General features: G+C 26.1%; 1 protein-coding gene across 4 annotated transcripts in view; it reads left to right on the top strand.

Annotated features, from left to right (window-relative positions):
- Positions 1-17,078, top strand: part of LOC129965656 (cAMP-dependent protein kinase inhibitor gamma-like) — a 100,777-nt gene that overhangs the window by 65,995 nt on the left and 17,704 nt on the right. The window contains exon 1 of one of the 4 annotated variants that reach the window (XM_056079743.1): positions 136-287. The exons of 2 other annotated variants lie outside the window; for them this stretch is intronic. The gene's annotated coding sequence lies outside the window, so the exon portion shown is untranslated. Of the gene's footprint in view, positions 1-135; positions 288-5,475; positions 5,668-17,078 lie in introns of those variants that run through there. One more of the 4 variants, XM_056079745.1, reaches the window with a different exon arrangement.

The raw sequence follows: 17,078 nt of genomic DNA, 5'->3' as shown, positions 1-17,078 counted from the left end.
TTTTTAGACAAAATGGTTGGTTTCTTGTCCGTTTCCGGTCAAAGAACTTTCGACGAAGGAGATATTTTGGAAAAGGGGGAGAAAATCTCACGAGCAACTCCCGCCCTTTCAATACATGACGTCAAGGAACTATATAAAACCTGATAACAAGAAAAAGCAGTTCAGTTAAAACATTTCGTTCTCTTGTCAAAACAGTTATTCTCTTCACGGGAGCTCAGGCTCAAAGGATTGCTTTTCTTCCTGAGTAACAGCTGGAGTTTTTTTGGCAAACATCGCATTTTGTTGAAGTAAGTGAGATTAGTATTCGGTTAAAGCGGGTTTTAAATATTGTTTGGACATTGTAGTGTGAAATGAGATTTTGCAAATTTTAGCTGATATAAGTCTTTTATTTTTTACGTCTTTTTTTAGAAGATAGAAAGTTTCCTATCGCTACATGTAAAAAGTAAATTGCAGTAACTTGTGTTTCGTGAGAAAAAAAAACTTCCAATTTTTTATTGAAGACTTTTGAATGCTTTATAAAGAGTGCAATTTCATTAAATTTTTGTCGCTTACAGGTGAAGAAGTGTTTTTCCCATTTCACTGTAAAGTTAATGGAATGTTATATTGAGTCGTAGCTGCTTAATGCATTTTTTTTTTAATGTTTTGGAAAAATGCAGCAAAATTTTATTTCTTTAAAAATTTATTCATTTGCAAATATTCAAAAAATTACTTTCGTAAAGCTGTTTTAACATATATTTCAAAATCAAATGTAATTGACTTCACCTATAACAAAAAAAAATCTCACAAAAAATGGGTTCATGCTCTACGTTTTCTAATAATAAATGTTTAAAAAAATTATAAATTAAAAAAAAGTTACGTAACTCGTTTTTTTTTTTTTTTTACGTATATTTTCGGAATTATAAATTTATTTTAACTTCTAACAAATGACAGGAAAAATTTATTGAACAGTTTTATTAAACTTTTTTTTTATTTTATGCTTTCTAATTTAAGAAAACTCACAATTTATAGCTTGTATATTCTCTTTAGATCGAAAACTTAATTTGGAAAAAAAAAATGTACATTTTGTAATAAATTCGTGTGTAAAAAGTTTTGGGTAAACATTTTTTTTTTTTTCTGTTTCCCACTTTAAAATTTATTAACTTTAAAATATCTTAAACGAAATAAAGGAAGAGAAATAGTAAATTTTGCGATTCTTGCAAGAAAAATTAGTTGGAAAGTATACGATAAAGAAAACGGGGTCATGTAAATTTTTGATATTCCCGGAAATAAATTCCCGGGTATTATAAAGACTTTTTCTAATACCTGTTAGAAGATCAGATAAATTAATTGATTAAAAATGGTTTTCTGTAAGGCAAATTTAAACCCTTCAGTAATTTTTTTTAATTTTAGATGTAAAAGATATATTTTATAGTACTTTTAACATAACTTTATGATCAATCTGAAAACAAAATACATTTTTTAATAAAGAATGCAAATACAAACAAAACTTTTACATATAAATATTAAAATTTAACAACATTGGAGCCAAAAATTAATTATCTGTAAAAGCATAGTAGCCGTTTCTTTAAACTAAAAAGATTATAAAAAATTAATATTAGATTTTTGTGTGCTCCAAAGCTATTTTATTTTGATTTGATTGTTTAAAATCTATCTCAATTTTTGAAGCGCATGTTTTTATGTTGATTAATTTATAATCTCATTGTTTACGATCAGCAACTTCTTAAATTATATAAAAAAGAAATCATTCCAAAACATCGTATTATTGAGTTACTTTTCTTATTCTTCCTTGTTTATTTTCATATTCTTATAGACAAAAAAAAAAAAAAACTCTGCTCAGTGGCATTACTGCAACAACGTTTTTTGTTTTGTTTTTTCTTCCCAAATATCATTTTGATATTCTTGTGCTTAAAACTGCTTGAAAACCTCTAGTGATAATTTTTTTTTTATTTTCTTGTATGAAAGAAATTCCAACAAGCTGGAAATATGTAATTCGATTGGTAATTTTTTTTCCTCAAAATTGTAGATTTCTAGTAAATTTTATTCCTAATATTTCATTTAAGAATAGTTACTTTTCCTTAACTCAATTTTTTTATTACTGTTTAAAACTATACAAAAATGAGCCACATATATCATATTATACTCTATTATGCATTGAGGTATATATCCTATATATACTCTGTTATAAAGTGAGACATATTTATTATTAGCTAACATATCATTGTATTTGGAATAAAATTTTCATGTTTTCACTAATAAAGAATAATTTCTTGAAATCTAGATTAAACTTCGATAGTTAAGAATAAAATTTGGAATGTTTTTAAAAAGTATATATTGTAAAGGTTAAAGTTATCATATATAAATTTAGTTGTAGAAAACTATGTAGTGTTGAATACAAAAAATGAACATATTTAATAATAGCATTCACCGAAAACCTAATGCGCAACGTTTTTTTTTTTTTTTTTTTTTTTTTAATATTTATAATATATATAATATTTTTAATATAAAGGATTATTTTACACAAAAATATTATTATAGTACAAAATATCCATTTTTCATTTGCAATTCATTTTTAATGTAAAATATTATAATATGCAAAATCCTTTTATCAATTGCAATTTTATTTAAAATTAAAATAAGAAAATCTTTTTCTAAATATAATTTTTAATATATGATAGGCTGTATTCTTTCGAGAAATTATCAAAAGATTTTCAAAAACCGCGGAAAGAGAAATTTTTCATTAAATTATGAAGATTTTCAAAGAACGAAATAAAGTTAAACGTTATGAATGGCAATGTAAATATATGTTTATAAAGTGGAATATAAAGGTAGCCATTTTTTTAAAGAGAATTTTTGAATTTCTATAGACCTTTAAACTAAGTAGTCAAGTTTGAAATCAATTTTATAAATAACAGAATACTTCAAACGAGTTCTGAAGTTGAAGGGAATTTCTTTAATATCAACAAGATTAAAGAAACTTTATTTAAGTTTAGTAAAAATATTAAATGCATTTATTTATTTGTGTGTGAATTTTCATGACAAAATAAAAATTTGAAGATATCGGATGCGAAAATAAAGTCAGATGACAAATAATTCGCATCATTGAATGGATATTTTTTTAATTTTTAGACGGCATTAAATTTTTTTACTGGATAAGATAAATATATTACGCTACATAAATACTTAATACGTGAAAGTGCAAAAAAATAGTTAGTGATAATTTCTTTATTAATAAATTGTATAAATATAATTTAATATATTAAATAAAGATTTGTGCATTTGTTATGCATTCTATTTTTCAAAATTTAAGAGCTCTAATTGAATAAATTTTCAAAAGTTATTCCCTACATTATTTTGCATTAAATAACATTTTTATTATTATTATTATTATTATTTTTTTTTTTTTATTTTACTGGAGACGATATTTAAAAAAAAAAGTAGTGCTAATAATAAATTTTTTTTATTTCGTTTTTTGTTTCAGTGTTACTGTTTAGGAATTTATAAAAGTTATAAGCAACACAAAAATAAAAGTTGCATCTTATGTTTATGTTGGGAAGGGAGTGTTCCGTTAGAATACAAAGAAAGCAAAAAATGCTAAACGAGACGAAATAAAACATAAATAAAAGAAAAGACAGGACTTGTTTCATGTATTTCTAATCACTGCAGACCCGCATTCAAAACAACATCGTTGCAAAGAAAACTCTAACATTTCTGTAATGTATTTTATAGAATGTTTTGGCCAGTAATAGGATTATTCCATTATCGTTTGCTTACAAGTATCATTCTTTTTTAAAATATGTGTAAAATGGAAAACGTGACTTTTTTTTTATCTGAATTTAAAATGGTAATCCCAACTTCAAACTCTTTCCGAAAAGATAGGATTTTATTTTACGAAATGAAATATTTTCGTAGAGGTTATATAGATTGTGGTGATTTTATTTCATTCCTTTTTAACCAAAAGACAGAAAATTAATTTTATTCGACAAATGGGTATTTTGAATTCAATTTTGTTATTGTTGCTTTTCTTAAGAAATCCTTTTTTTAACGTTCGAATAACTTTTAATTATTTCTTATTTATTTTTAATCTATGTGCATAATTTCCCATTTCAGCTGTTGAACATACCAAATATTTACCTCATTTAGTTTTTGTCAAAGCATATAATTATCGTTGTTATATATGAAAAATTCGGGGAGCAAATTTTATAGTCATCATTTATGAAAAATACGTGAATTTCATGTTTTATACCTCTTTGTGTAAGATGTTTTTATTTTAGGAATAATGATTGGGTGCTATTCGTCTGTCAGTGTGAAAGTGAATAAAATAGCTCAAAGTTAAAAGAGTTAGGTGAATGAAATTTAATGCATTTCTTTCATAAAAAAACCGTAAATTTGTTTGAAAATTTCTGCTCCTTCAATCAAAAAGAAAAAGGTATTTCTCCTAAATACAAATTCGATTTTCTTCGTTCTAATGTGAAGCTCCTCGAAAAAAAGACAATCTCCATATTTACAAATCTTTTTATTAATATGCGAGTTGCCATCCACTAAAAAAGTAAAAATTAAATATACATATATTTTGTTTGCTTGAACTTTTTGACTCGTGTTTAAGAAAATATTCTATAATTTTAACTTTAACTTTATCACTGTCGAATTAAAATTATATTGTAGTTGCTATTATTATATTAAAATTACCCAAATTGACGTTCTTTAATTTATAATTTTTTGACATTCAAATTAGTGTAAAAAAAATTTGGGGTTTTTTTAATTATTATTATTATTATCGATAAAATATTAAAATGAGGAAGTCATAAAAAAAGTTACTAACCATCAATAGAATAGAGAATTTCGGATATTTCTACAGATTTATATATGCCAATCAAATGAATGCATAGTAAAAGAGCAAAACCATTTTTTTATGTTATGGTGACCGAGAATGCTTACTATGTGACTGTGAAGTCACGTAAAATGATTGCATCCGAAATTAAAACTTGCAAGACGTCATTCCCAGACATACAAGAAGCATTTGCAACGAAACATCTTTTCTACGTACGAAAGAAATTATAAAATGTTAAGAAATATCGCCAAATGACGTATTAGCAAGCTGACAAAGTAGTTCTATTGCAAATTTGAAAACGTCATGCGCATAGTTACTTCAGTCACGAGACTATTTTATTACTCATACTTTAAACTTTGTCGTTCTTGTTCGTCAAAGTGACCTGATGAGTTTTTCGCTGTAACAATGTGCGTGCGATCATAAGGAAACATGATTTCCAATTTTCTTCTACATCGCATTTTATGGATGATATCCAAGATTCTTTATTAATTCAACCTTCAGTACATTAAGAAGAGAAATTCCGTTAATTGGAATTCTATGAATTAGAAATGGTATATCCGTATGTTAATTGGATACATGTTAAGACAGTTCCGTTGTTTTTAAACCAGCTTAATGATTCTTGAACTCAGAATTGGAGATCGAAGTTTCAGATTCTTCTGTATTTTAAAGCAGAGGTTTAAAGAAAAAGATCCGAATTTCAGGGAGTTCATTAAAATTGGTTGAATGTGGATTTAAATTAATTATTTTACTTTTAATGAACCCAGGATTTAAGGTATCCGACTACGTTGAAAACATAAATATGGATGAGAATTCGCATTTTTTGCAATTTTAAAAAATAGGTATGTTTCTGTTTCCAATGATATCTTTATTTTGTCTCTACCTTAAATAGAAGCTAATTTATAATAAACTATTGATAATTAAACGATGCTTATTTTTAATCATCTAAAAAATTTTAATACATTTTCTGAAGAACCAGTTTTTTTATAATTCTACTGTATGAGTATCGTCTTATATCAAAAATCATCAAGATATCTTAATGAAAATTATAATTAGTGATCGTTATGTTATTCATAATGTAATGAAGTATGGATTTGATGTTAAATGCTCTAGAAATGGATTTATAATTTTTTAATGTAAATATTACTAAAAAAATATCTAAAATTTCATGGATGATTTCATATATTAAATACAAAAATTTTATTTTTGAATATAATTCTTTGATAATAGTTAGTTACACTCTAAGATATGCTACTCATGTAATGCTACAAAGAAAAATGAAAAACTGTAACATTTTTTCTCTCTAAAACAATCCTAGTTTTTGTAAATAAATGGATAAAATTTACATCAAAATATATTTTTTCTTCAAAAGTTACATATGTATTTAAATTATTTCACTTTTATTCATCATTTCATCCTTATATTAATAGAAAACATGCAAGCATTAAAATATTAAATTATTAATTAAATATTAAATTTTTTTAATCCATTCCAAACCAAGTCGGATACCTTTAAATTGTTATTTCTGTGAAATTTCAGTACATTTTGAAGAGAAAAATCATTGAACCTAGATCTACCAAATTCGATAGGTTGTTGTATCTTGGCAATAAGTGCTCTATAAAAAATAATATATTTTCGAAAATTTTGATTAGATTTTTAATTAAAAATTTATCGAATAATTTCAATAATTTCGATCAAATATATTATCATTCAAAAACTATCCATTTTAAAATTTAACCAATCTCTAATGAAATTGTTATTCCTACCCGTATAAAACTATAGAGATTTGACAAGACCTGAAAACTGCGAGTGTTTAGACTTTTATTTTCAATTGATTTCTACCGACATGAGAGTTGTGTGCTTAGTAGTAAGGCGAAGATAGCAGAATATGCATTTTGGGTGCCTTTTTTCAACCGACTGAAACCAAAATTTGACATTAAAATTTTAGTAACTAGAGTACTTACCAAATTTTATTTATTTAAAACATTGAGTTTAGTTGCCACGTTTATATACCTTGAGAAAGTATAGACTGACAGACAACCAATCGTTGACAAATTTAATTCAAAATTTGTTAGGGTTCTTCCTTTTAATATTCTAAATTAATGAAATGAAAGCATTTGGTACTTTTCCGTCAGCCCGGCGCAAGTGAAAAATCGCCAAATAATGTGGAATTCCGCCAAATTTCTTACGCCAAATTCGCGTTTGGTTCACAATTGGCGACGTTTGCTCCCGGCTAACGGAAAAGTGCCAAAATTAATTACATTAAAGAATTTTAATTTATTGAATTCTTACGCCACTTGAGTTTTTATATATACACTATTATTCCTTCTAGTGATAGAAAAATCGATTAACTTATGTATATAATAATTTATGTAAATGATAAAGCCACATTAATTTTGTAAATAGTAAATCATTTGCAATTTACTTTCTTTTCAAAAAATACACATCCTGCATATTTTATTATTAAATAGATACTTAATTAATATAGATTTTTGTCTACCTTATAAAAACATTTATACCAACTTTTTCTCTGCTCGTTAACGGAGCAAATACTTTTTTATTAGCTTCGTTGAATCACTAACAAGGGATCAACCCTTCAGGTCATTTGGTAGGATATGTATTCATCAGATAAAATTGGTTCCATTAACCGCTCCTGCCCATTTAATTCTCCAGTAGCTGACTCATATGCCCCAAGGTCTTCTTAAAGACTGCATTGTCCTTGTCTAATATGCGCTGGATACAATCTTGGAAGGTTAGCCACTTGTTTAAGGAAACCCTCCGCGTCAACCCTTCACCACCCTAGGAAAGCAGAAGGCTCATACTAAACAATTCCTCTTGCTCCGCAACTCTGGAAGGAAATGTTGCTATGGCAACGGATGCCTTCCTTCTCCTCCCTCTAGTCCTCCTCTCATTATCCATAGATATCGAATTCCTGCGTTCTTGTGGAGAAATTCCTACGCTGTGTTGTTTTGCATTCGAACAATTTCTTCCTTAGCCCCTCCCCTTAATTTGAAACATTTTCTGTTCGAGTAGTTTATTCCCGTGGGGTTAGTCATTGTTATGAGAGACTGGATGAAATATTTTTTTAATTAGTGCTCTTTATACTTCAGAGGATTTTTGGTACTGATGATTAATTAAGGAGGTTTTTAATTGGGAAAGATCGTTTGTTCATTCCCCTTGAGGATCGAAATAATTATTCAGAGATGAAGATTAGGAGTACTCCTCATTTCGTCTCAGTTTCCCTACAATTTATTGTCCGACAACTTTTTTTCCCTCTCTTTTTGCACTAACAAAATTCCGGAAGTGTGAATTTATTCTAGCGGATCGACGATATTTAATGGCGAAAGAAATTATAATAACGACTCGATTTTACCGTTTTATAAGTGAATGATAGATTCCTTTTGGTAAAATATTAAAGTTGATTCTAAAATTGAAGACATAAAAGTGAAGGAATAAATACAAAATTTTTAAAATTCCATTTTAATACAATTTGTTTGACAACTCTCTCTCTCTCTCTCTCTCTCTCTCTCTATATATATATATATATATATATATATATATATATATATATATATATATATATATATATATATATATATATATATATATATATATATATAGCTGGAAATAACGAGCAAACTGTTGTTATCGACAATGTTTAATGACGAAAGAAATTATAATGACAACTTGGATTTTATCGTTTTATTAGTTAGTGATAGGTTTCTTTTGCTAAAATATTAAAGTTTGATTCTAAAATTGAAGACATAAAAATGAAGGACTAAATACTAAATTTTTAAAATTCCATTCTCTGAGAGAATTTAAACTGATAAATTATTTCAATTCTTTGTGAAATGTAGCAAAATAAAATTGGTTTAAAAATATAACAACTTTCAACCATTTTATTTCGGGATTAATTAATTTAATTTGTAGGAAGGATTTCTATATTTTAAGTTGTAATGTCGTCCGTGTTGTTGTATACCCGTGTTGTAAAAATATTTTTCTGCGACCTTTTCTCAGTCCAGTATCGTCAACTTTTATAAAGTTTAAAATGGAAATAATAAAGGAATTGAAATTTTCTATTCTTTATACCTATTTTACTATTGAGTCCAAAATGATTAATGGTCGTCCAAAATATTTTAATTCATAGTTATTATCAATTAAATATTGCATGCACTTTATTAATCTTAATTTAAACAAAAAGAAATCTATTTCCGCTTTTTACTTGCTAAAAAAATTCTTTTTTGTTTACTAAATTTATGTTTTAGTACGTCAAAAGTTGCAAAGTAGAAATTAGCGAAAAATTCCCTCAATTATTAGAAATATAATTATTAAATAATCTTATGAACAAGAATAACGATCTAAGTACATTTTTTTAAAATTTTCTTCTGCATTTTTTTTTGTTGCCAGCACATTTTTACAAACACAAACTACATATTCTATTACAATTATTTTTCATCATTAATGAAAGTAAAATCGAAACCTTACAATATGGAAACAATTTCATCAAATTCTCATATTATATGAGAATTGACTGAATATACTTTTTTAAAATTACTAATTTAAAATTTTAATATTATTTTATAGTTAATTATCTTAAATTTTAAAAGATATGATATAAATAATTTATTATATTCCGATTACATTTTTCGACAACTAACTGGCTCTTCAAAATTATTGCGTGAAAAAAATTTCAATAAACTCTTTAATGCATAGCTTGGTTTTTATGGTTCCCTCATAAATTTATTTTTAAATTTCAGATTTGATAATATGTAATTTTAGAAGCATTACCTTCATCTATTCCTACATTCCTCTCCCATAAAAGAACTTTAATCTGAAACTAGAAACGATTTAACTTCAACTGTGTCTGTAATTTACGTAATCGAAATATGGTCATAAAAATGTAATAATTTTATTACTAAGGTGAATTATTGAGTGGAATTGTTTAACGCAGGAGTTTTTTTTATGTAATAGCAAATATGTTTCATAATTTTATAACATCTTAGAGAATTTTTATTGATAGATTCGATAACAAAGTTAGTACACAACAATAAAAAATGCAGATCTTTTAAATATCTTTCTTAAAGAACGTTAAGTTTACATACATCTATTTATAATACAGGAAAGAACAATGTTCATAAGTACAGAAATTATAAAGTTTCAGCACTATCTACTTTAGAAGTTGAGCCATGTTTGATATCACAAAAAATATCAAAAAAAAAAATCAAAATTTATTGTAATTGTTTTTAAAAAAAGAAAAACCTGCTCTATAACAGACAAACAAATCTTCATAATTTTAATATCAACAATGGAAGAAAATTCAAGAATAAAATATCTCTAATAATAATTAAAGCAGTGTAAACTTCATTCCAACAGTAAAAGGTCTTGAAAATTCTTTGAAAAATTTCATATAAAAATAATTTTTACATTTTCAAATGCTATAGAAATAATTTCTGCGCTGCAATATTTTTAGTACTTATCAAGGAAAAGTATTAAAATGTCGTTTAATTATTAATTAAAATTTTAAATAATTTTTAAAAGATACTTGCGATAAAGACATCCCGAAGTTTTCAGTAAACTTCTGGCTGTAAATGCATCAGTCTATGACAATTAGAGAGAATCATCTCATAAGTCCAGATAATAATAACAACAATTAGAGTGTATCTTATAAGTCAAATATCAATTAGAGAGAATCAAATAAGATCCTTGATCCAATCATAAATAAAATCCGATTTAATTACTGAAGTTTCAATTTATTATTGGTGTAATGGGGTCACGTGATTATTGTCAAGTGATTTTCGGCTTTTTTTATTTGATATCGCTGCCATAATATTTGTAACGGTAAGATCTTTCTTTTGGAGTTTGAAACAGTTATTTATTTTTTTCCTTTATTATATCTTATATTTTTCCTGCTGCATTTAATGACAATTTCTGTTTCTGTTAAAATCATTTGTGTTCAGTGACTTTATTAGCGTATATTTAATTTAAGCTGGAACTGTAAGTTTTTAAATTTATATTTAATTTAATAATTTTTGTTTGAATTATTTATTATTTTCTTACGTTAGTTATTTAGTTGTACTGGAAAAAAATTATAATACAGTATCATATATGCTTATTTTTTTTTTTTCGAATACGCGAAGTGCATGCTTTTAATAATTTAGAATTCTGAAATGAAGACGTGAATCATTTAATAGTCAATTTCTCCTTTAAAGACGCGAAAAAAAAATATCAACAGCTTCAAATTTAAAATTCTTTATTTAAACGAACAATAATTTCAAGTTAAAATTGAGTGTTCTCTGCTGGTTAAAAGCAAAATTTTTCTCTATTGAGTCATTTTTAGATTTCGCCAATTTTAATCGGGGAAATATGGTTATTCTGCGTTAAAGCTCCTTTAAAAAAGGTTTTTCGGCGCAGTGCACAAGTTTTCCGCTTACTGAACTGTATCGAAGTGGGTTCCCATGGCAACGGCTCTTGATACTGACGAACTACTTTTTTCCCCACTTCATTTCGAATCACGAGTAGTTCACTATTTCCCTATTGCATTGGATTGAGAAAAAAAAAAGAAGAAAAAAAGGAATGATGTACTGAGTCATCTATGGAAGCCATGACAACTGTTGACTAACGATTTTCTGTGCTCACAAGTGCAAGTTCTTTATCATGTTAGGGCGAATCCAGGAATAATAGAATCATCATAAAATTCTTACCAGAACCATTAATAATCGCTCATGAAGTGGCTCATCAGTGAGTAGTGAATATGATAAAAAGATTTTTTTTTCTGTGGGTTTTCCCATTACAAACGGAAGAGAGAGTTCTCTGTTTTCTTATGTAATGAGCATGTTACCTTGATGAAAAAACAGAATATAGAAAATGTAGATTATCGATTATTATGAATAGATACTAATTATTATTCGAAGTATTAGAGCAAAGAAAGAAAATACTTTATTTTTGAAAGGAATTCAAAGTTCATTAATCTATTTTTATAAACATTTTTTTCTTAATTGTATATGTAATGATTTTAATTTCTATGAATTACCGATATAACTGAAATGCATTCAAAAATAAATGTCATAGGTTTTTTTTTTTTTTACTTCAGTAAATGTCTTATGAAAATTTTTTCATACAAAAAAATACAATTATCATGCATTTTAAAATATACAGTTAATAAATAACTGAAGTAAATAAATTCTGCAGAATAGATAGTGAAAATATGAAGAAATAAGCATTAAAATGAAATATTGAAAAAAAATTCCGAAAGAACGCATGTAAAATATTAAGCTGTATAAATGATGTATTGTTATGCTTCAGGTGTGAAATTTTGAAAATTAAATAAAAGCATGTTTATAAAAATACTAAAAGTTAGTTAAAGATCGTTTTTAATATTGAATTTGTTGTATAAGTGCCGTTTGTTTAATATTGAAAATCTTTAATATTTTTATACTGGTTGACTTCTTTTATATTTCTAAAGATGGAATTAATAACCCATTTTTCTTTCACTTCACGCTATTCTATAATTCTTAATTTTGTGCGTTTGTACCTAATTGTTGACAATACAATATGCTAAATTTTGTAGAACCTGAAGATCAATTAATTGAGTTTTTAATTAGTTTTAGATTCTGTACTTGTAGCACCACATGGTACTGAATTTTTGCAATAAATATTCAATTGAAATGCTCTTAATATTTATTATTATTGAATTATAGTTATATTATATTTTATATTATTGAATTATAGTTATAGCATTGAAAGGCATGTAGAAAATCATTAAAATATAAAAGCTGGTTTTTAGTACACTAATTCAAGTATATTTTACTAAATTTATTTAATTCTATTTTAAAAAGCACATTATTACGAAATATTTTTAAAAATTAAATACCAAACAATTCCTTTATTAGAACCCAATAATTCTTCAATTTCGAAAACATCTTTAAAATAATCAAGTTTGACGGTGGCTGCTATTTTTATTTAAAGATATATAAAAAGATCAGCCAAAAAATAAAGCAATGCGCATCAAAAGCATTTTTAGCACCTTTTAAAACAGACTTTGCTCTGACAGCGTGAGTTTGACTGTTCAAATATTCCACATGACTTCAAACAATAATAGTAAAAAAACAAAAACAAAATGTTTTTTTAACACTTATCGAAGATGTTCGACTTGAGTGTTCTTACGTTTCAGTTACGCAGAACTTATCTGAGATAACCTTCCAAGCGTAAAGCATTTATGAATCTGCATGAAAAGAATTTTCTTCCGGCAAGATCTTTTCCTGATGAATTTTGAATAATATTTATAAGACAATTTATTTTATAAGGAATGAATAAATAATTTACCTGGCGTTGTTTTTTTAACTGCAAAATATTTTTATTGTAAAAACTGAGATTAAATTTCAGATTTAAAAGTTTAAACATGTCGATGGTTAGCAATGAAGATATTAGTCTTTTTCCTATGCATTAACATAATAATGTTTTTAAGCTGGCATAATATCTTTAAACTGCGTACTACATGATAAAAAAAAAAGATTATGTATATCTGCAGACAGACGATTGGACCTAGTAAACTTATATCTATAATTCATTATAGAAAAATATTTTGGTAATTACTTCTCGGATGATGGTAGTCATCAAAAGTATATTTCAAAACATTATTTCAATTGAAAATAAATCATAATATTTTTCTTTATAAAAACATAGCATATTTTTGTACAAAAATATTTTTCTCGTCACTTTTAAATTTCGAAGAAATAAGTTTTTAATTTTAGCCAATTTAATATCCATATTATTTTCTCTCATTTTAATAAATATCTGAAAATATTTTTAAGCATATTTTACAGTTATACTTTTTATTGTTGTAGTACATGGATCTATACACACGCCCATTGTGACAATATTATAAACACATAATGCCCTCGTAATCGCTGCCATATAATTAAGAATAAAAATAAGTGTAAACGAATAAAGCGTAAAACAATATCGTACTACGATGTGTCGAACTAAAAGTTCGAGTATACTTTTTTTTTCTAAATTTTTACTAAAATTTCAATTTCAAACTCGAAATTCATGAAATGACAATCTGTACTTAATTGCATAACCGATTTCAAATTGCTATTAAATGGAATTCTCTGTGTATCGTCTTTAAAAGAAGAAACTTTAATCAACTATTTCAAAATCTTGATTACAAGTTAAATGCCTCCTAATTTTTTTATTTAAATGAAATTTTGTTGCAATGGATTTTTCCTCGTGAAAAAAATATGACTAGAAACTTTTTGTGCAGTTGAATTTAATAAAAAATGGAGATATTGCAATGAAATTTGATTTTTTTACGGCAACGATCGTAATATTTAGGTTACGGAAAAAATAAGTATTCCATTTTTAAAAGAAAATTGAAGCAGTCATATTCAATATTTAAAATTCGCTTCGCTGGTAAGATTCTTCGAAATACATTCTTTAAAAAATGTAACATTTCGAGTATATTTCAAAGAGATAAAGACGCTGACTATTATTTAATTTTGAACAAAATGTCAACAATAGCTTTGTCAGATTTAAATTGTTTTATCTTTCAATGCTTAAATGGGAATAAGATTTAACGGATATAAATTATTCCTTTTATATAAGTGATGTTAGTTGTATTGTGATTATTTTTTTGAGTTTTGAAGTTTTAAATATTTGTTTTTCTGTGATCCATTTATTTTAAGCAACCAAATACTATTTTCCACATGCTTGAAAGATGAGATGAAAAATGGTTTTCGAACTAAATCCATTGTTTTAAGAAATATGTAGTCGAAGATTAATGAAGTTCGGGGTGTGCCCATTTCTTTCACTTGGCACACCCAGCCCATTCTTTTCCTTTTTCTCATTTGACATGTGACAAGAAACTTTCCTTTTTCCAAATTTGATGCATGGTGTTATTTTGGTAAAATGTTACAAAAATGAAGAACTTAAGCCCGGTAATGCATTCTGAGGAATGCAGCATAAAAAAGGAGGGAAAAAATTCCTTTAAATAAATTACAATGATAAAATAAGTAAAATTTATAAATTCAAAAGAAAATAAATATTTAATTTTGAAATTATTAAAAATGTCTCAATAATTTTATTACTATTTATAATGAATAAATCAATGTTTTGAAAATATATAATTAAATTTTGTCCGCATTTTATATATTAGAAATTATAAAATAATTTTGTATGTTATTGTATACTTCGTAAAAAGAAACAATGATACCGAGATACAGTTGTAAAACCTCGTATTCGAAATCAAAGGATTGCAGTTCAGACAAATTTCCTCAAAAATAAAAAAATTCCTTGCATATTGCATATATCGTTAGGGCATTTTGCTTGACATGAAGGTTTGTAAAAAGGGATGTTAGAGTTGATATTGTCTATGTTGTCTGAATACCGTTCAAAATTGAAGACACATAGTACAGTAGTTTTAAATTTAGCGGATCCCTAATGTAGCTTAAAAATCGGTAATACATTTACTTGAAGCTAAAGAGTAAGAACTCTGAAAGAACTTGAAAACTCTTGTTCTATTCTATGAAATGTATTTCAATGAATAAGAGAAATTTAAAGTAAAACTAAGGAGAAAAATAAATTAAAATATTTTGAGCTGAATTCTTAATACAAGTTCCACATAATCTTATAATAATTGCTCAAAATCATTTAATTTTCAAAAATTTATCAATATATCAAAATTTTTCTAAATGATACCTTGCGTTTTCTAGTACGTGTGCGCGCGCTATTTTTTTATTTTAATTATAAATTAAACAAAAGTTTGGCGTTTCTTTGTGGTAGCCTTCAAAATATTATTAAATATAAATAACTTTTACAGTAATTTTTAAAAATATCTTGCTAAGGTAGCCAAATTCATCCTCTAATACTTTTCTACATATTTCAAAACACTTAAAAAAATATTTTTATGCAAACTTCGCAACAGCAGTTTTCATTGTCATGAAATTCTGTTTTCATTATTTCATCAAATATGGGTCTCTTTCATTATTAAAGGTTAAGAAATAAAAATGTTTCTTATTATTTCATATTTTTTTATCAATTAGGGGAGGGAGTTTTGCTTTTCTGGTTTTTAATTCATTCTTTTTTAGTTCTAGAATCTATAACAGAACTTACTATTACATTATGCATTCTATAAAATAACTTCAGTATACTGAAAGTAGTAACTGATCTTTCATTATTTATTATCATGTTTCAATCCATTTGACAAAATATTGTGCTTACATAATGTGTGTCGTGGCACGCTAATATAACGTTAGATTTAAAGTGAGTGAAATCACTGCACGGCAAAAAACAAGGTTCAATTTCATGTTAGGTAATGCAGTTTGTTATGATTTTATACAATTTTGATATTTGACTCTCAATTTAGGAAGTTCATTCACACTAAGAGCAAAGCTTAGCAAAGCAGTTTAGTATTTTAGGCAGCTAAAAAAAACTAAAGCTCAGTTTCTTCCTCATTTTAAAATGGTTAAATACTTACCTGAAGAAAATATGAATATCAAGTTATTCAATTTTGTTATACACAAAAAAAACTATCTCGGATCACACATCCTCTTTTACAATATTGTATCATTTAATATTCAATAACATTATAGAGTATGGCAAATATTGTTAAATATCATACAATATTGTACAGTATATGTGTGCTGGTAGGATTATTTAAAGTGAATCAGCTGGTCGTCGAAGGCGGGTATGGAAATTTTAAGAATTTTCTACATTTTTACTGCAATAAAACAAAATACGTAATTACGCAATGAAGTAAAATATTTTTTTCCCTTTATTAATTGAATATTATGTAAACATATTAATATTGAAAAGTTTCTCAGTTAAAAATTATATTTCCTGAAACAAATGCAAAACAATTATTAAATATTTGACAAAATTTTATAGACAGATAAAGGGGACCGAAATAAACAAATTTTGTGCTCAAATGTAAATGCGGAAACGCGTTGAATGTAATGATGAGACATCCATTCAAGTTCTGCATTCTGCACTTTTTACTTGCATTCATAATTATGCCTTGTGAGAATAGAACAATTCACGTGGCCCTAAATCTTTTATCACAAGGATTTATTACAAGATCTACCTAAGTTTAGGCTACCATGGTATACAGTTACTTCGCAAGGCCTTACATTCCTCCTAATCAGCTGAATAGTCACACCTACGGCATCTTTGTGAAAGATATTTAGCCGAAACCTATCTAAGTCAATAGAACATCAGCATGCTTCTGTAGTAACCACGGAAATTACTTTTATGCATC

Source organism: Argiope bruennichi, chromosome 4, assembly GCF_947563725.1.
Source record: "Argiope bruennichi chromosome 4, qqArgBrue1.1, whole genome shotgun sequence".
In the NCBI taxonomy this organism is placed as follows: domain Eukaryota; kingdom Metazoa; phylum Arthropoda; class Arachnida; order Araneae; family Araneidae; genus Argiope; species Argiope bruennichi.
The sequence above is the reverse complement of the archived record's forward strand: the minus strand, read 5'-3'. Positions and strand labels throughout refer to the sequence as shown.